This window comes from Cavia porcellus, unplaced genomic scaffold, assembly GCF_034190915.1.
Source record: "Cavia porcellus strain 051 isolate PalLab524CR breed Dunkin Hartley unplaced genomic scaffold, mCavPor4.1 scaffold_3, whole genome shotgun sequence".
Taxonomy (NCBI): Eukaryota; Metazoa; Chordata; class Mammalia; order Rodentia; family Caviidae; genus Cavia; species Cavia porcellus.
This window is the reverse complement of record NW_026947486.1, coordinates 81,602,580-81,622,899: the sequence shown is the minus strand read 5'-3', so window position 1 is coordinate 81,622,899 and position 20,320 is coordinate 81,602,580.

Sequence of the window (20,320 nt, the reverse complement as noted above, 5' to 3'; positions counted from 1 at the left end):
CATCCCAATGCACAGGCCTGGTCTACACAGGCTGTCTCAGCTGGGAGATGCGGGCAGGGGGTGGGGAGCATTTTCTCAGGCTGCCTCACAAATCCCAAGCACCCCTGATCCCAGGTGTGGAGGGTCTTTCTCCCCACCCTGCTGTGGGCCTCTCTGACTGGAGTCCTGAGGGAACAGAGTCTGCAGCGAACAAGTGAAGCAGGGGAAAGTTGTTTGTGTGTGACATTTCTGCTGCCTGAAGTTCCCAACAACCTCACGCATGGTCCCCCTCTCCTGTGCGTGGTGATACACTGGTAGCAAGTGAGGGTCTGGATGAAGACCTGATGTCAGCTCACCCGTGACGCTGAGCTGTGCACACTGCTGTGTAAATGGAGACAACACTAGTGAACACTTTACCTGCCGTGCACACTAGCCCTGCTGTCCTGGGCCCGGCAGGCAGCCGTGAGTTCTTCTTGAGAGGTATATCGTTGTGGGGAGGCAGGTGTGAGGCAGGGAAAGAAGGCCATTTGTGTCATTAAAATGTGCAGTACGGCAACTTCACAAATGTTTAAGTCCTCGTGAATCCTGCAGAACCGGGAGTCCTAGAGGGCCCCAGAGCACAGTGACATAGGGCACAGTTGTTGGTCTGGCTGCAGAGGACTGTGTAGCAGAGGTTTAGAGAGGAGCAGTGCTGTGGCCCCTTCTGCTCCTCATCGCTGCTGGGGACTCCTTTTCCTGGAAGCACTTTCACTTTTGTGTCTTGGGACCAGGGCCGGGCCGTGCTTGCCCAGGTGGGGCAGTGGGACTGTGGGTGCCAGGCAGGCTGATCCAGGACTTGGAAGAGTTAATGAAATGCTGTGAGCTGACTTTGTCTTAGGGGTGTGGCAGACTGCAGAGAGAAAACAGAATGTTGGTTACCATGGCGATTTTCTTTCTCCTAAAGGCTTGGATGCCAAGGACTTGGGAGTTTTAGTTCACTTGGAATGATGGGTTGTCAACTTGCCCTATATTACAGCCTGCTAGTCAAAGCACTGTCCAGGCTCCCTGTCCCAGTGACTGTCTCTAGCTGTCAAGGGGCTACATGGGATGGAGGTCCCTGACCTTTCCTTGAGTGGAGCCCCTTTCAAAACTGCCCACATATTCCATCCTGCTGTTGCTTTCCTTCTCACTGAAGGTGGGATTCTCAAACTGGGAGCTGTCTCCCTGCTTAGGACTTTACCTACAGATCTCAGGGTGACATGCTAAAGCCCCCACACCTAGTGGAGCTCCTCCTTCCGAGCAGGAGCCAGCTGGCCAGTGTCAGGTCAGCAGTCAGGGTGCTAAGTTGCTTTATCTCTTAGGAGCCCTGCAGTTATTACCCTTTCCTGGAGCCACTTTTCATTGTGGCCTGTGTCCCACAGCTGGAAAAAACCATTCAGGAAAAGTGAGCTGGGGAGCAAAGGGCAGACCTTCTAGCCCTATTCCTGAGCAGGGCATGGAGCTGGTGCTCAGTAAGGATGTGGAAGAAGAGGTGTGATTATGTTCCTACAGTTATTTTTATTGTCCTGACCCTCAGATGGAACTCAAGGCCCTGTGCAGACTGGGCCTGTTTCCCCCTGTGATGTCCACACTCACTCCCCTAAGGTGTTCCAGTCTGAAGAAAGAAGCTTGCCTCCTGCAATCTTAAGTGTCAGTTGCATAGGAAGTTATATGGTTGGTGTGTTTGTTTCTTTATGACACTGATTCCTGTGTACTAACACTGTCAGTTTTCCCCTCTGCCCTCAGGTTTGGTTTAACAATCGGAGAGCCAAATACAGGAAAGCTGTGAGGGAAGCTCTGCTCGGGAGCTCACCACCTGATTCCCAGGACCACGCTGTCAGTGAGGCGGAGGAGAGCTGCTGTAGGATGCTGTCATGTTTAAAGAAGCAGATTATGTTTTGAGTTTTTTGGTTGTTTTTCCCAAAAGTGTTTCTCTATTCCATCATAGTGCTCATAGCACTGGTAGTTGAAATAAAGTTGTGTGTTCTTTTTTTTTTTTTTTTTGTCTTTTTCTTTTTTATCAGTACCAGGGATCGAACTCACGGCTGCCTGCTTGCAAGGCAGGCGCTTATGCCGCTGAGCTAAATCCCCAGCCCCTAGTTGTGTGTTCTTAACATTTGTGTTCTAATTTTCACGGGGTTTGTTACAGCTGGATAAATTGTGCAGAGCTAAGGTCATTTCAACAGAATGACTATGAGGTCTCCTGTGATGAAATGTCTTCTTGAGTTAATCTCAAGAGGCCTTGGAAATCAGTCTTCTACCCATACCCACGCTTTGGATGAGTTACGAATGACCCATATTTAATACTTAATTCTCTGTTCCCCATTGCTTCCTCATGAGTGTGTTGTCACTTGTGAGCCTCCCCTGTGTGCTAGAGAGGGCAGGCAGGTCCCTGGTGAGTGGACACCATGTGCACGCCAGACTGGGTCTCATCCATACTAAGGAGTTTAGTGGCAACACCAGACTATGAGAGCGGCTCCCCAAGAGAGGAGTCCTGGGTGAGTGGCAAGGTGTCATAGACAAAGCCATCTGCTTCGCTCCCAAGCCTGCTTGGTGTCCTCCTGCCTGGGAGCACATAGGGTCCCAGGGGCAGTTGTGGAGCAGAAGTCCTGCTGTTTCTTTGGAAAGTCAGAACTCTGTCCCTCGGAGGCCAGAGAGGCTGCTGCACATTTCTGTCCCATCCCCAGGCCAGTGGCCAAATCTTCACCCTGGCAGAGATGCTGAGAACCTCTCCTCATCTTGTCCTTGTTTTTGTGAGCCCTGTTGCGGATCTCCACTTCCTGGTGGCTTCAAGTTGAAAGCAGGTCATTTCACCAGAGCCACTGAAAGCCAGAATAAGATTGCAGCTCCATGAGCACAGTTCCGGGGAAGCAGCCTTTGGAATCAACTGCTCACTGCAGGAGTTCTCATCCTCTGGTTTGAGTAAAACTAAAGTGTAGAGACAAAAACCAGGGAGGGGTAGGCAGTGGTGAGTACCACTGTCCTAAAGCATTAAGGTGTTTTGAGATGAACCTTTGCTTTCAGGTAATCCTTTGCAGGGTGAGTGTCCTGAGTGGAGTTTACGTTAAAGGTCACAAAGTGTGGAAAGCTCAGTCCTAAGGGACATTGAGTGCAAGGCCACACACAAGGTACTGTGCTCACTGCAGGTGCCCTCTGCCAGTGGCTGGGTGTTCAGTGTGGCCTTTCATTTTGTTCTCAAAGGTCTTTTGGTCCTAAGTCAATCAACAATCTCTAAATGATTCTCTGACTTTCAGTTTCTCAGGGGCCCCTGTGGGTGAGTATCTTGGTCCATGATCCAGTCTCCCTGCGAGCTAAGAGTTAGGACAGGTGGGCACTGGATGATTCTTTCTGGGCTGGATGCCTTCCCCCATGGAGGAATAACAGCCTGTATGCTGTTGTTTTGTTTTCTTCTGGGGGAACTCAGTTTTGCTAAGTAGTACATGTTGATCTTAAATTCACTATGTAGAGTTGGCTGATTTGTGACTCACAGAGATCCTCCTGCCTCAGCCTCCTGAGTTCTGGGAAGGCAGTCTTATGTTATTGTTCCAGGCTTCTCTTCTTTTGGTAGGTGAGGGTATGTAAGGCTGAAGCAGTGTGGTGGCTTGGGAGGGAAAACAGAGGATTCCTTCAGAAAAATTCAATCTCTTAGTGACCCTGTCCACTCTTGGGCCTTGGATCATCTGCCTTAGGCTGTGTGCACCAGCCGTGTTCAGCTCCTCAGGCCTTTCTCCCCTCCCCCGTCCATGCCACACAGGGCTCAGCTGGAAGGGGCTGCAGTCTCTGACCTCTCACTCAAGCCCCACAGTTGGGTCACATCATCTCTAGGGAAACAACCAGCCTCCCTGGAAAGCACTCAGTGTTCCCATGTCTGTGCTTTCAGGTCTAGAGGCGTTCACACCATTTTCACCCTGTTCCTAGAGCCCAAGTGTGTTTTCTCTACCAGGTCTTATGTCCCCCATAGCCTTGCAAACCCAGTCTTCTGGCCATAGATAAAAGCAGGAGCAAAAGACAGCTCTGTCTTTGTGCTGCCTTAGCCCTTTATGAAGCAGGCTCCTTATATAATCCGTATAAACTTACAATTTGGGATCTTATGATTTTCTTAATCAGTGTCACTCTCCTGTGTGTGTTTGTGTTTTTAAGAAAGCGTCTTGCTATGCAGTTGAGGGTAGTCTCAAGGTTACATTTTAGCTTAGGCTGCTATCCAACTTGCTGCGATCCACCTGCCTCAGCCTCCTCAGTGTTCCATATTCAGTCTTGTTAGAGTGTGTGTGTGTGTGTGTGTGTGTGTGTGTGTGTGTGTGTGTGTGTTTGCCTTTTTGAGACAGGGTATTGTTCTGCAGTTGAGGCTGGTCTCAATGTTACTTTGTAACCCAGGGTGGTCCCATACCTGCAACGATCCTCCTGCCTCAACCTCCCTGGTGTGGCACCCTCATTCTTGCCCATTATTCCTGAACTATTAGAGGTGGCAGAGCTCAAGAGTAGAGCTGTGAGTGCAATGATCTATATTTTATGGTCAGTAGTACTTCAATGACTTCTGTCTACTGAAAAACAAATCTTAAGGAGGAAACTTTCTGTGTTTTTCAAACTGACCTGACAATATTTTACACTGTAAAACTGAAAAAAATCCCCTTGAATGCATACTGCTCTCTCCTGCAAAGAAGGGTTTCACAGGGTTTCACAAACAAGGGACACAAGCAATGCATGAAGTGGCATTCATTCCTGGCAGCATGATTGGTCCACCTGCAGCCCCAAGAGTCACAGCTTGCAAACACAGCCAGAGCCTGTGAGAGAAGGACAGAATGGAAATTAAGTTTTCTCATCCTCCAAACCCAAGAATCTTTTCTTCAGCTACTTTTGAGTCCTCTCTTCTCCTTCCTTACATACTTGTCAGTGTCAAACATGTGCAACATGGTGGCTCATAATACAAGGCAGAGAGACACAGGTAATTTGAACAGGGTTCCAAAGACAGGATGTTTTGATATGGGAAGTGGAAGAGAAGACCCAGGGGAAAAGAAGTCCAGCATCAGAGCTGGCCCAGGGATGCTGCAGGGCTGTGGAAAGTTGAGTGGTGCGAGGGCGAAGGCAGGTGGGTAGTATTTCAGGGAGGCAGCCAGGGGAGCAGGAGTGGTTTTGGACAGATGAACTTTACAAAGGCAGGCACCCCAGGAGGCCAGTGGTGTTGCAGCGAAGAGGTAGGAGGAAGCAGAAGCAGAAGGCAGGGCAGGCCTGCAGGGAGAGCATCTCCATTTGGTGGCAGTGTGTGGAGCTTGCCTGTGCAACTCTCCTGCTCAGGTGCTGCCTGCTTGTACAGTGCTGTGTCTTGTGTGTGTGTTGAGAAAGGGTCCTCTAGGTACTTCAGGCTGTCACTGAACTCACTTTGTAGTCAAGTGGACCTCAAAGTCTCAGGGACTCCCCTGCCTGAGTCTCCTGGGTAATGAGACTATAGGCGAGGGCACCATGCCTGGCTCCTTAGCTGGTCTTCTGCAAGGGGAGACCTGCCTGCTGCTCTTCTTCTCCCTGGCTTGGCAGGTGTGCATTGACTTCTCCTATGTCTGCCTTGTGGCTGCCAGGATGCTCAGTGTGTGGAGCCCCTAAAGCCCATGCCCTCCTGACAAAGGTGTCACCCTATGCTCCGTCACCTCCACAAAGGAAAGAAAGCACAGTAGTCATAGCTGGACCCCTGGCTGCTTTATGGCCAGATTAAAAGTGAGGAGAGGAAATTACTAAGACAGACTTTCTTAAGAGGAGTACACAGAAGGGAGGCCCTTGCCCTAAAGATTGGGCTTCCAGGCTGAGCGCCCTTGGCCTGCCATGGAAGGGACGGAAACGCACAGATCAGAGCAAGGAGGGGCCTAGGCCGGGCTCCTGCTTCCCATTCGTAGAGACTGCGGTGAAAGTGCTCCTTGGGAAGAAATTCAGCCAGAACAGCAGTGCTCAGACAGCCACAGAGAAGAGTTGCTCCAGCACAGAGCCCAAGTGTCAGCACTGCCAGGCCTCCAGCAACCAGGGGAAGTGGAAGTTTTCAAGGGTGACCTAGAAGGCCTTTTTCAGGGGGCCAAGCTCAGAGCTGGAACTGTCCAGCATGTGTTCCTTGTGGCCTGAGGTGCTGCACCCTTGTGCTCAAGACCTCCTGAAGTAGGAGACACCATGTGACCACCTTGACCTGCTAAAGCCTGTGTACAGAGCAAAGGACAGAATCCAAGACCATGGCATCAAGTATAAAATGTACTTTAGTCTGCAGGCAACAGGGGGATTATTGTCTGTATGAGTTTTGAAATTATCAAATCTCATAGACAATCATTAAGGTACCAGCACAGGAATAAAGGTCATTGTTTAAATGATTTTGTTCAGGGCATTCAGGACCTTGCTCCTGCTAGGCGGGCACTTCTGTTGAGGAGCAATATCCATGGCATTAGTTGTTGCTTTTTTTCTGTCATGGTTGTTTTGTGTTGAGATAGGGTCTATCTTCATAGTTCAGAGTGAACCTGAGCTCATTAGAAGCCCAAGCTCTTCTTGGACTCATGGTGATCCTGCTACCTGAGCATCTCTAGTTGGGATTAGAGTCATAGGCCTCCAGGTCTGGCTGGTTAATTTTAAATGGTTTCTGGAATATATTTTTACATAAGTCTGGATGCAAACACATAGTTCCTACTTTGGTTTGTATAGTCAGACAGACTAATGAAGCCTAAGTCTACTGTAAACTCCCTAAAATTTGGGTAATGTAGGCAAAAAATAGATAAAAATCAAGCTGCTTCTATTCTAGGTGAACAATTAATTTGAAGTATGTGTGTATAATATGGAGAGCATTAATTTTAGAAATCCATAATACATGGGCCAACACTTTTGATATATATCCACTAAGTTAAGGTCACCAGTTTGTAGAGCTGTATCCTGCAGGGTTAACCTTTTTATTCACTCATTCTGGGGCTTACTGTGTTCTTTACAATATTCCAAAAGGGGGCAGGAAGTTGCAAGATTGAAAAGGGTTTGTTGGTAGGACATTATTGGAAGCCAAGCCTAAGAACTTTGCTAAACATGCATATTTCATTCCTCACTTTTTTCTTCAGGTGTTTTTCTATTCTTTTTGGCACTGGACATAGAATCCAGTGCCTCACACACAAAAGTCCCAGGCGCTACCACTGAGCTGCCCCGCCATCCCCAAATACACATATATTGAGAGGCAAGAGTAGATTTTGAAACAAAATAGTCTTCAGAGCAGGTCATGGATGTCTGGATGCAAAGCAGTATGTCCTCCTTTGGTTTGTATAGCGAGACAAACCAATAAAGCATAAGTCTACTGTAAACTCACTAAAAGCTGGGTAATGCAGGAAAAGAGCGATAAAAATCAAGCTGCTTCCCCTGTTCTAGGTAAACATTTAATGTTCTGTATATGTGTGTAATATGGGGAGGCATAATTCTAGGAATCCGTGATACATGGGCTAACACTTTTGATATATATCCACTAAGTTAAGTTCATCTGTTTGTGGAGCTGTAAGTTGCAGTGTTCACTTGTGTGTGCACTCAGGTGGGACTTAGTGTGACTTTGAAAGTATTCAAAAAGGGACAGGAAGATGCAAATCTAAAAAAGGGTTCATTGGTAGGATACTATTGGAAGCAAGCCTGAGAATTCTGGTGAACATGAATTGATAGATATTTCCTTCCTTAATTTTATCTTAAAATGCTTTCTTTTGTTTTTGGCACTGGGTGCCCAGTGTCTCTCACGTAAAAGTTCAGGTCGCTACCACTGAGCTGCACCGCCATCCTCAAATGCACTCATACTGAGAAGTGAGAGGAGATTCCCAAAGAAAACAGTCTTCAGAGCAAGACAAGGATGTGTGATCAGCTGACAATGATGAAGGAAGTTAGCTCAAAAGGTCAGTGTTCTCGTCTTGCATTCGTTACACGTTTTGGTAAGGGGACAGAGAGCGGGGAAGCTCACAATTCACATTTCTCTACATGCAGCACAAAATCCATGTCAAACAATTGCCCCAAATACTCACAATCTTGTTGCAATAGGGAGTATGACTGCAGGGTTTGGAAATGGATTCAGGAATGAAACAGACAAAAAGGGTAGTATAGAATTGCTATTGGTTAACATAAGAAACATGAAAAGGGCAGAGAATAATATAAACAGCCAGAGATGCTCATAGTTGCATTCATAAGGTAGTCTACAGTGAGTATAATATTCATTCTGGCTTGGAAAGGTGTACTTTTCTTTCTCCATAGTACTATTTTGTGGAGGTGTTTTTTTCTGCAACAGTCAGTGGTGTGGCCCTCATTTCAATGTAAATTTGAACCATACTTAATGTCAAGGACCTCGAAAACATTCTGGCAGTGCTGAGAAATTTAAGAGTAGGTCTAGGGATCAGGGGAAATCTATGTGAGACCGAAAAACACAGGAGACAGCGCAAAATTCAGGGCGCGTGTCAGAAAATCAGGATGAGCTCATCAGCAGTGCTCATGGGGAGTGCATGACAGAGAGCAATGGGGAAATGGGCTGAGGATGCGGTTAGGGGCCTCAGAAAAGCAGCCCCGCACGGTACGTGTTGAGTGCTGGCATCGTAGTGCTCAGGCCAGGTCCATGCCAGCTGATTCAGTTGGCAGAAAGCATGAGAGGGTCCTCAGGCAGCCTGACAAATCCCAAGCCCTGAGAATCCGAGGTCTGCAGGGTCTTTCTCGCACCCTAGTGTAGACCTCTCTCACTGGAGTCCTGAGGGAGCAAGGGCCACAACAAAGCAGCAAAGCAAGGGAAAATTTCACTGTGTCCAGTCCTGCAGTAAGAATTTCCAAGAACCTCACCCGTGGTCCCCTCTCCTCTGCAGGGTGACAACATTGTTAGGAAGCCAGTTTCTGGAAACAGACCTGATGTCAGCTCACATGCGACAGACAGTGCACTGTGCATGCTTTGTGTAGATGCAGACCCCACCAGTGGACACTTTTCATCTCGTGCGAACAAGCTCTGCTGCTATGGGCTGCTTGACAGCTGTATTCACGTAAGGAAGCAGGTGAGAGCCTGGGAGAGAGAAGGTCCTTGGTGTCATCACAGTTTGCATTGTGTGAGCTTCACAAATAGTTAAGTCCTTGGGAATCGTCCAGAACTGGGAGTCTGAGAAGGTATCCAGAGCACAGAGACATGTGACACACTTCTTGGTCCGCCTGCGGAAGAATGTGTAGCAGAGGTTTGCACAGGAGCAGTTCTACGACTCTTTCTGTCACTGCATGGATGGGTCCGTTTTCCGGGAAAGCCCTTCCACCTTTGTTCCTTGGGAGCCAGGGCTGGGCTGTGCATGTCCGGGTGATGCAACAAGAGCAGAGCTGCTGCTGAGCAAATACAATGGCAGTGGCCTGTGAGAAGCTGACTCTGTCCTGCCCTTGCCCTGGCTCAGCTGTAACACTCCTGTGAGGTCAGCAGGGGGCGCTAAACCATACCTGAGCAGAGAGGGACTTCCCCCTCATCTCTGTGTTCACTCTCCTTTTCATTCTTCCTTCTCTCCGAGCTCAGGAGTGGCAGCTGTTCGAGTCCTGTGCTGTGGGAAAGCATTCAGATTTCTCACTGCAGTCTTTGACCTTTAGGGATTATGCAGGTTGAGAGCTGATCTTTTATGTCAAAGCACGGTGAACGGAATTTCCTTAAGTGACTTCATGAATGTATTAGTGAATATCATCCACACTATTGCAGGTAATAGCTATTTTGTTGAGCTATGGGAAAGCAACTCAGGGTATTTTTCTAAAATAGAATCCTTGCTCTGGAAATCCTCGAGCAAGTCATGAACTTCTAGAGCTGAAAAAAGCTCACTGCTGACATTCATGAGGGGGAAAATTGTGGGTGACAAGGGAAACATCCCGTGGACAACTCTGTCCACTGGGCCCTGAAGCAGAAAGGGGCAATGGACACAGGAAGCAGTGTAATAAGACTTGGATATAGTGCACACTCTTAACAGCTAGAGCTGAGGAATGCAGCAGAGGTGGCGCACTCCTGCCATCCTGGCTACATGGGAGGCTGAGGCAGGGGATTGCAGGCTCAGGGCCAGCCTGGGGGAACCTAGTGACACTGCACCACGATAAAAACAATGGAAGAAGCTGCTGGAACACAGCTGAACAGTAGAGCACTGGTGAGCAGGATGAGGCCCTGAGCTGGGTAAAGAGTACCACAAGGAAAGGCTACATGTCAGTTACATTTGCTCTTAGGAGAAGGAAAAGATTGGAGATGCAAAGAACTACCAAAAATAAGGAATTGAGGATATCTTTTGTTGGTCTAACAGGATGTTAGCTCCTTATAGAGAAGAGAAATTTGAGAGATGGTAGCGGGAAATGAAGGAAGTGAAAGAAAAAAATGATAAAAAAGGATAAAATGGCAACAAAGCTTTACCAATGGTGGAGGGGAAGGGGTTGAAGGCAGGGCAGGGGATTGGGGAAAAAGGAATCAAAATATATAGAGGAGCAAATTCCCTGTGATGAATAAGATCACTGTGTATATCTAAATGGTACCAGGAAAAATATATCCCTGTTCCGCTTCTCTAAGGTACTTGACCTCCCCCTGTCCCCTTCCTCCTTGAGTAACGCACAGGCTTCTACTTATCCTTGAGGAGAGCTGCCAAGTGTCCCAGAGACAAAGATCAATCGGGGGGCCCCGCTGAACCCTCTGAGGGCTCAAGGCTTCCTGGACACTTGTGATGCCTTGGTGCTCCCTGCCGGGAAGTCAGAGACCAGAAGGCAGACAGGGAGAAGGAAGAGCCAGGTGGAAAAGGGAGGAGGAGGGAGGCCGGGCAGAGGGAAGCCCAGAGGGTGAGCAGGACGGATGGAGGGACTGGGGGCACAGCCCTGGCACTTTAGCAGTGCTGCTGAGTGTGCTCGTCCTGTGCACGGCCAGGTAATGCCTCCATTCCCGCCTTTCAGACTGATTCCCTACAAGTGTCCCTCACGTGGGTGTGCATGACTGTGTATGTGCCGCCGCTCACGCACACAGATATGTAGACAGTGCCTTAATTATTCCGTGATGTGGCCTGGGCCATTTGCGGATAGATTATATATTGCACATTTATGTATGTGCTGTATGCAGAGAGAAGTGAAAATATTTTCTCAGCTTTTGCTCTTTGCTGTCAGGAACCCTGTGTTTATGAGGAGTTGCCAAAGCTGTTCCCTCATCCCGTTTTTCATTTATAAAGGCTGCGAAATCCAAACTCTTCTGTTAGACAGGGAAACGGGAAGACAAGCACCCTAACTTCAGAATACTTAGGAGAAAGCTGTCTGATTTCTAAGACAGTTTTAGCAGAGCAGCCCTGCCCATGACCTTCTCAGACACAGTGACCTTGATGTTAGTGTCAGTCCCAGTCAGTCGTGCCATGTACAAGCCTCCCCTTTTATTATTTTTATTGTCTCTTGTTTGGTTTTTTGATACAAGGTCTTACTATGTAGTTGAGGATGGCTTTCAACTTGTGATGTAGCCCAGGCTCGCCTGCACCTAGCAGCGATCCTCCTGCCTCAGCCTCCTGAGTGCTGGGGCTACAGGAGTACATCATGGCGCCCAGCTCCATAGTTGCTTTTCAAATGCCTGTCCAATACTAATCACAATACCGGAATATTATGGACTCACTTTTTTAGCCCAAATGTCCTCAAACTCATTCAGACTTTTTTGCCTCCGTCTCTCCTCTACTGGGCATACAGACATGCTCCATGTCATATCCATTTATACCTAAAGATGGAGAAACACAATGTCTTGCATTCTAAAATATTAGTCATGTGCTAGCAGTAGAAACGCCCGTGTTTGAAATCCATATCTGGGTGTTTAGTATGTATGTATATCTGAGAATCTATTGCCACAAAGCTCACCTTGCCATTAATCCTCCTCAGCGTGCTCCTGCTTGCTTTGAACACAGTCGTATCATCGTTCTTTATGCTTTCTGAAGCATTTCTGACAGTCATTTTTGGTGTTTAGAGTTGTGCATATGTGGCGGCCTAGATGACTTGAATGAATTCCAATACTGATCTTTCAGAGCATGTTGAATTTGTGGGCAGGGCAGCAGGCCCGTGGTGATAGATACGGTGACTGATGTGGAAGAGAACAAACTGTAGGTTCTTACTTAAAGGGAATTGCTGCATATACTGGATCAACAAGGGGTAAACCAAGAATCTGATATTGTGTAAAACTTGAGACAGAAAGACACACTTTGAAAATGCTCAAAGTCATCCCTTCTCTTCAAGCACGCTTAGCCTTTGTTTGCTGGCAGTGTCTCTTTTAGAGTAAAAACTGGTTTTTAAAAAGGCAAGCATTCACCACATCTGGGGGGTCCTTCCTTCTATCATGTATCTATGTACATATCTATGTCCCTAGGTTTTTCCTAGGGTTTTTAAGAGGACTTTCAAGCTTTTCTTTCTCCCTCCTGTGGAATCTTACAGAGGAGGCTTCCTGCACTGTAGGGTTAGGCTGAGGCGCCATGGTGTGGCTAGTGCAATGTCTCCAGAGCCCATCTCAGTGGCAGAATTGTCCAGCTGTTTCCAATCAGCCTGCTCCCATTTGTGCTTCAGGGTTTTGCTTTCACTCTAGAACATATTTCATGAGTCAGTAATACAAACCCATATATCTCTGCAGGGACCCCCAGTTCCTCCAGAGCCCCAGTGGGCCAGAGAGCCTAAAGGGAAAGCGAGTGTAGACAGCAGAGGGCTGAAGTGGGAGGGAAAATCTGGCAGGCAGAGAGGAAGGGGTGGAGGAGGGAGGCCGTGCATGGCCCACATTAAAGGAGACAAAGCAAGTGAAGACGGGGTTGAGGATAGTCAGAGGAGGAAGGAGAGGCACAGCTAGTGAGAAGGGAGACATCCTAGAGTGGCCAGTTTAGGGGGACTCAGTGGTTGCAAGAGAGGCCAATGATGAACATCCAAGTTATCATTGGGAAAATCCTGCCCCAAAGAAGGAGGCAGACAGAGGTGGCAGAGCACAGTCAGGAGCGGGCCAAGAAGGCGGTACAGTTAGCTGAGAAGTTTCCACTGGGGTTGAGGGTCATAGAGAAGAGAATGGGCTCACAAAACTAAGGGAAACCATTTTCTGGCCCAAAGAATGTCCAGACAGATGGCCAGGAAGAGGCCTTCATGCCTTTGAGATGCCTTTCAAAGGAGGCCTGGGACTCCAGTCCAGCTTCAGAGGCTGTGCTGCAAAGCTTAGTGGTGAGGTCCAGTCTGTCTGGAGCGATGCTTCAGCCCTCTGGTGCGTCAGTGGATCCCAAAGCCCTGGGCCAGAAGGGAAGAGATGGATTCACATGTGAGTGCTGGGGGTCCTGGATGAGAGACCCTGCAGTCTCCTGATGAACCTGATATTGTTCAAGTGACAGCACCAAAAACTGGTAAAGAGAAAAGATTTTCATTGACTTGGTGGCACACACACTGGGAGGCTGAGGCAGGACTGCAATTTGAGTCCACCCTGAACAATTTAGTGATCTAGCACATGCTGTCTCAAAATTAAACTTAAATTGGACTGGGGACATGGCTGACTGTGAAGTTGCATGTTCAATCTCCTGTATTCTATATATACACACACATATATACATATATATTTATCTATCTATATATTTGTCACCACTTACAGATGGCAGGGAATACTTTTAACAAGGGGAGCCCAACAGTTAAGACATAGAGGAGAGGAGCACAGGGCGAGGATTAACCTGAAATCAGAACACACTCACAGCCCAGACTCTCCTTCTGCCCAGCCACTCTGGACTTCCAGATCCTGTGCAGCCGCAGGGGAGAGGGCATGATGGTTACATGGAGCAGAACAATAGTTTCGTGCAGTGAGGCAGAGCCTGAGCTCCACTGCTTGCATCTGGATGAGTGGGCACTCAGTCTCAGGACCGGGGTGTGTCTCAGGGTTTGGAAATGTATTAAGAGAAGTAACCAGGGTAATGGGAGACTCTGGATAAACCAAGCCAATAGTATCCTTGGTCAAGCTGGAGCAGCATGATGAGACATGCCCTGGGGATGGCAAAGGACGAGTGCCCTGATCAGTTACTCAGAAGAATCAGGAATGCATGTGGCTAAATGGACTGAGCTGCAGTTTTGCTAAAATGGTGCCATGTAGAAGCACAGTGAGGAAGCCACACACCCAGGTCCAGCTGCAGAAGAGCTCAGAGGGCTTTTAGTGTTTGGTCAAGGACAGAATCTGTATCATCACTGGGAGTGTGAGTTATAGAAAGTGGAGCTTCTCCCTTCTGTGGGCTCTGCTTAGGAAGACATGGACCCATTTTAACTAAAGATTGCAATTTTTAAAATTTTGCATGATGTTCCTCTTTGGCACCTAGAAAACTTAACAGTGCAAAAATGTGAAGGAAATGTTACTAAGTTGTGGGTTTATGGGTGTTCATGAATGTAACAATAGTTACAGAGGTGTAAGAATAGTTTTTGGAGGTATCCAATGATTGCAATTTGAGAAGTTGGGAGGCTGAATCAGGAGGATAGAAAGTTGCTGTCCTGCCTGTGCTGTGTGGAGAATTCAAGTTCTTCCTGAAATATAGAGTGAAGTCCTATATAAAATTAATAATAACAACTAAAAGGTTTTTCTGTTCTGAAAGGTGGAACTGGGAATCCTCAGCCTCCTGAGGGTCTCACAGGCAACTTGGAAGCCTTGCTCTGTCCCAGAGCATACAGTAGTGTGCCAAACTGCCCAGTAGTATTAAAGCACCAGTTCAACAGAGAAGCTCACCCTTAGATCAGCTGATGCATCATGTGTTTTATTTCACACTTCTCAAGCTCAAAGCATTCGAAGGCTTCACACCAAGACAGTGTCTTAACCTGGCAGATCCAGGACCTTTTGTGTGACTGAGTCACAGGGCACAGGCCACAGGGCAGGCTGAAGAACTCCTGTTTAAGACTGGCAGATTTCTGGAACACAACATGTCTGGGACTCAGAAGGAGAGTTGGTGCAGTTCCAGTTTCATGGCTAGCGGCCAGGAATGTCCTTGCTCTCTGGGCCCACACTACTACCCTGGTGATATCTCAGTTACTGAAGCCCTCCTCCATATGGGCCGTGCTGCTCCACAAGCTAATCACACAAGAGGCCATCAGGTTCCTCAGGCTTTGCAGTCTCTGTTCCCTCTGTTGATATCACTAGCTGCCAGTGACACTCCTGAGCTAATAGAGTGAATATTTAGTGTCAGCACCCTGGCCTTCTCTGCATGGGTAGAGCTCCTTGGTGAGCCCTCAGTCTTTTTCGGGAGAGATCCCTCTGGCTAACACCCTTATCTTCGCAGTCTGTGCTGGTACTGGAACTAATCTTAGGAGCAGGGGGTGCATTTCCAGGGAGACAGCTCAGCGCTCCAACTGTGTCAGATCTGCACAACTGTGGGAATAAATGTCAATGTGCCCAGTGTCTTTTGCAGATGCAGTCTGTATTGTTTCTGGTCGTGTCAGGCTGGATAGTGGAGCTGGAAAAGTTTGGGTTTTTCTGTCCTTTCTCTTTGGTGTGTCTGCCTTCAGCCAGGCTGGGATTGGTGCTGTCATTTGCTGAGCTGGCTCAGGGTCAGCACATCTGGAGATGTCAGCTTTTGAGTGTTTGTAGTCATCTAGCGGCTCTGAAAGAGTCATACTTAAGACACAGATGCATGGGATATTTCAAGATGGAGGTACTTAGGCAATGGTACTGAGAAGGGCTCAGGGTGTGAAGGTACTCACAGGCAGCATAAAGTATCGGGCTGGGACAGCCTCCAAGCATTCGCAGAAGAGATCTGGTGTCAGTGTGGGTTCTCAACCCCCACCCCCACTTCTTAATCAGCCTGCAGGGCTTACACAGTTCCTTCCTTAGTTGTCCCTGGGATGCGTGGAGCCCACTCAGCTAGCTCAGTGGCCCGTTGCGTGCTTATTCTGCCCATTTTCAGTGTCCGTACTTTTTTTTATTACAGGGCCCCCTTTTCTGGCCACGCCCCTTCAGCTTTGTTATGCTGTAAGCCCAAGCATTGAGGCGTGGCAGTAACCAGTTCAGCCATTAGCAGAAGTCAGGAGCGCTCACTCGCAATGCAGTCCGCCAAATGGGGTGCAGCATTCCTATAACCAATTGCAGCCTCAGGTTCCACCCTTAGCCTTGAGGCTATTCGCAAGAGATAGTGCAAAGAAGCAGGTTTGTGGAGGAGGAGGCTGCGTGACCTTCCTCGCATGGCGGCCATGGAAGAGAAGCGCCGTGATGGTGGTGCCCGCTCCCTCAGGTCGGAGTTCAGGGAACAGGAAGTCAGTGCGGGTCTTGCACCAGATGTCTCTGCAGCAGCCGAGGGTGCCCACTTCAGTGAAGGAGCTCCTGGCTTTGCAGCGGGCAACCCACTCGAGGGCCACCTGGATGATGATCACGAAAATGAGGACAGCCACAACCTGACCCACATGAGTCAGGGAGGTGACACTCACTGTGACAGAGATCAGAGTGAAGAGAGCCTGAGCAGCTGCAGCTAGCCGCACAGGATCCAGAAGATGCGGAGGTCCACAGTGAAACACACTAAGGCGACGAAAAATGCATTTTAGCTTCACAGACAGGCAGGTATAGGAACTGGAAACTGTTTTCCAAGACACACAGTACCCAGATGGCCTCAGGAGGTGAGCTGATGTCTTGGGGGTGCACCCAGGCTTTAGGGGGAATGGGCTCTGTTCCAGCTGACTTTCTCTCTCTCTCCTGCTGCCGTCTTTCTGTTCTTGAGCTGAGAGCACTAGGGTGTTCTCCTGCCTGTCTTTGTGCTTCAGTTGGATGCCACCTTGTATGGACCAAGTTCAGAGTTTTCTTGCAGTATTGTTGTGAATCCAGGCTGGAAACTGGGTGGTGGAGACTACACTTTATTTTGTTTGTATTTTGTGGTATGAGAGCACATGCTATGTCTTTGCTGTGAGAACTACTGTGAAGCATAGACATCAGCAGTGCTGGGTATTTTCATGTCATGGTTTAGTTGTCAGCAGTGTCAGCTGTGTTCACGTTGCTGTGAGACAGATCTCTGGAACATTCAACACCTTACAAAAGCAAACTATCCCCCTGAAACGCCTCCCATTTCCCCCATCCCCTCAGTTCCTAACAATCATGTTGTAGATTTTTGTTTCTGTAAGTTTGAGTTCTCAGAAACTGGATCTAAGTGCAACCACAGCCTGTTAGTGCTTTTGTGCCTGCTTGTTTCAGTTCATATAACCCCACTGTGCAGCCTCGCTTCAGCATGTGATGGCTATTCCTTTTAAAATGGCAAGAAATATTTTCCTGCATATAAACCACCTTGTTGCTCATTTATTTGAAGTTGATTTTGTGAATAGTTGATTTTGTGAACTTGCCTGACAAACAACTGTGATCATCCAGATTTCAGAGTTTTGGAGACATCCTCAAAAATGAAATCACTGAATCATAGGATTCCCCGTTTCTGCTTTGAGGCCTCAGCAGACAGTTAGCAAGAGAGGCTGCAGAAGCTGACATTCCTTCTCGCAGTGACCACAGCTCCGGTTTCTCCCTGAGCTCAGCAGGCTTGTTATTTCCCAGGCTTTGCTAGGGGTACAGATGATAGGGTGATGGACATCCCTGTGGTTGGGGTGCACGTTAGAGACAAGTCATTTGGAGCCTATTTCCTCCTGCTCCCTGCTTGTCTCTCTAGCTTCTTTGGAGAAATGTCTCACTGAGTCTTTTCTGATGCTCAAACCTGGTGTGTGTGCTTTGCTCATTGACTTGGGTCTTGGTTTTGTGTCTCTGTAAGAGCTGTGATTTGCAAATTCTTTCTTCCTTTCTGTGGATTTCTTTTTAGTGTCTTGCCTTGATCTGTTGACTGATAGAAATGTTTATCTTTCACTCAGAAAACCTTTTGTATCTCCTCCTCCTCCTCCTCCTCCTCCTCCTCCTCCTCCTCCTCCTCCTCCTCCTCCTCCTCTTCTTCTTCTTCTTCTTCTTCTTCTTCTTCTTCTTCTTCTTCTTCTTCTTCTTCTTCTTCTTTTCCTGCCTCTTGTTCATCTTCTCCTTGTTTTTTGAGACAGTCCCTTGCTATGTAGTTCACAGTGTTTGTAGCCCAGCCTGCTCTGAATGTTCACAGAGCATCCTGCCTCAGCCTCCAAAGTTGTGGGATTACGGGGTATGGGCCACCATGCTCGGTTTGCATTTCTTGTTTGCATAACTTCTATTGTAAATAAAATTTCCTCAGAGACAGGTAAAATGGGATACTTTTGTGCTATTTGCTCATTCGTCAAAAGGAAAGAGGCATGAGAGTGGGAAAAAGGGCAAGGATTGAAGGGAGAAGAAGCAAACAAAATAGTTATAATAGTAATTTCTATTAGTTCACTGAAAAACAGTGTGCTAATATTTGGAGAATTATTTTTAGGAACATCTTGTGCACTTTGAAACTACTTTGAGGATAACTATGCAATGTACTAACCTGCTATTGTATTTATTTTTTTTAAATTTTGTTATAGTTTTCTATAACGTAAAAATTTCTACTCTTCTTTATCATAGACTTTTGCTTTAAGTTATACTTTCTCAATATAATGCATTAAAATATCCCTGACACGGGATCCTTAAGTATTGTGAGGGGTGACAGCATTGCTGATGAGGGCCTTTTTCTCAGGGAAGCAGAAAAACATTCTTGGGGCACTGGGAGGGTGATTGCAGTGTGCAGCGCACCACACAGTGGGTGTGTGATATTCCAGTCGTGCAGAACACTGCCTGCCTCATCCAGATCACTGAACGTGGAACATTTGTTGTTTTGTCTCCACAGAATGGAGCTTGCAAGTGTCCTGAGTGTGCCTGAATCCAGAGTGAAGTCCAAGAACAGCCCATTGGCAGGGCAGCCAGTCTCCATCGTGTTTCAGGACATGGCTTTTTCTGGACGTTGTGAAACTGGTGTCATTTCTTGTTCTATCTTACTGTGCAAGCAAGATTTTTATTTAGGAGGACTCCTAGAGAGAAAATCAAAAGAGTAGACGTGGGCTTGTGGTTCCTTTCCATTACCAGAGAAATCATGCTTTTGTAAAGGAAAAACAAAACACCAAGGTGCCTCTCTTATCCTGTGTGAAGAGGGAATGTGTATCTGGGCAAAGAAAACAGAGTGGAGTAATCAGGCACATCCTTAATACACAGACATGTGTGCAGATACTCCTGATTTAATGGCCTACCTGATGAATGACTAGACTTAGGCCTGGGGCACTGTGCTTGGCTTTATGGCCTGTTTGGTTTTGGTACAGTTTCCTACATTTTCTTTATAGAGCTTCAGTGTTTTCGTCTTGTGCAGTGCACTCTTTGCCTAGCATACTTTAATGTTTGCTGATCATCCTTAAGGTACCGTGTTTTGATGTTCTCTTATCCATTACTGCATGTAAAAGTCATGCACATAAAAGCAAAGGCCTCACAACACATCTCCTTTACTCTGAATATGGTAGTGTACATGCGATATAAAATTCCACACTTTGCCAACAGCTCATTTCACAGCCTAACCAAATGCACAGGCATCGTGTGGTAAATGAGGAATGTTTATATGTCTGGATTCTCTAAGCACGTTGTCCTCCTGTCAGAACTGTGTGCTTTAGGGTGCATTTCTGCATGCAGTCATGTTGGGACTCACCCTGACATTGCAAGTATGCAAATGGGTACAGCGGTTAGCAAGGTTAAAGGTGGATTCAGTTGTAGGAAACTATTTGAAACTAAGCCTAAGATGATATGCAAGCATGAGTATGTTGAGAATCATTTGATGGCTGCATCTTTATCCCCTTCAATTTTCTTTTTGGTGCTGGGCATAGAACCCACGACATCACATAACAGTGCTTAGGGCTCTACCACCGAGATCTTTCTCTAACCCTAACCTTCAGAAGTACTGGGAGGAGAGACTAAATGCCCACATATAGTATTCTCTGAGTAAAAAAAAAAAAAAAATGTCTCCTTGAGCTGAAAGCGTTGAAGTTCGTTAGCCTGCAACTTCAGTTGCCTGGTTTTCCTTTCTTTGTACGTTTTGGCAAGGTAAGCAGAAAGTAGAAGCTCACAATTTACATTTCCCCGCTTACAGTTCAATGTTCATGTGGAACCATTCCCAAATAGACAGAATGTGCTTGAGCAGTGCACAAGACTGTAGGCTTTAGAAATCCATGGAAAGAGTGCAATAAGGAAAGTGCTGTGGTATGAAGTCTGGATAACTGTGGAAAATGGATAGAGAAAAATTTCAAGCATTCAAAAGATGCCTTAATGTTCACAATTCATTAGTGAATCCTCTTTGACAGTACTTTTTTATCCTGGAGAGCTGTGCTTTTTCTTTTTGGGTATAATGGTGAGGGAGTGGGTATTGTACAACAATTGGTGGCATGGTCCTAATTTCAAAGTTGCTTTGAAATGGACATCATTTCCAGCAGGTCACCT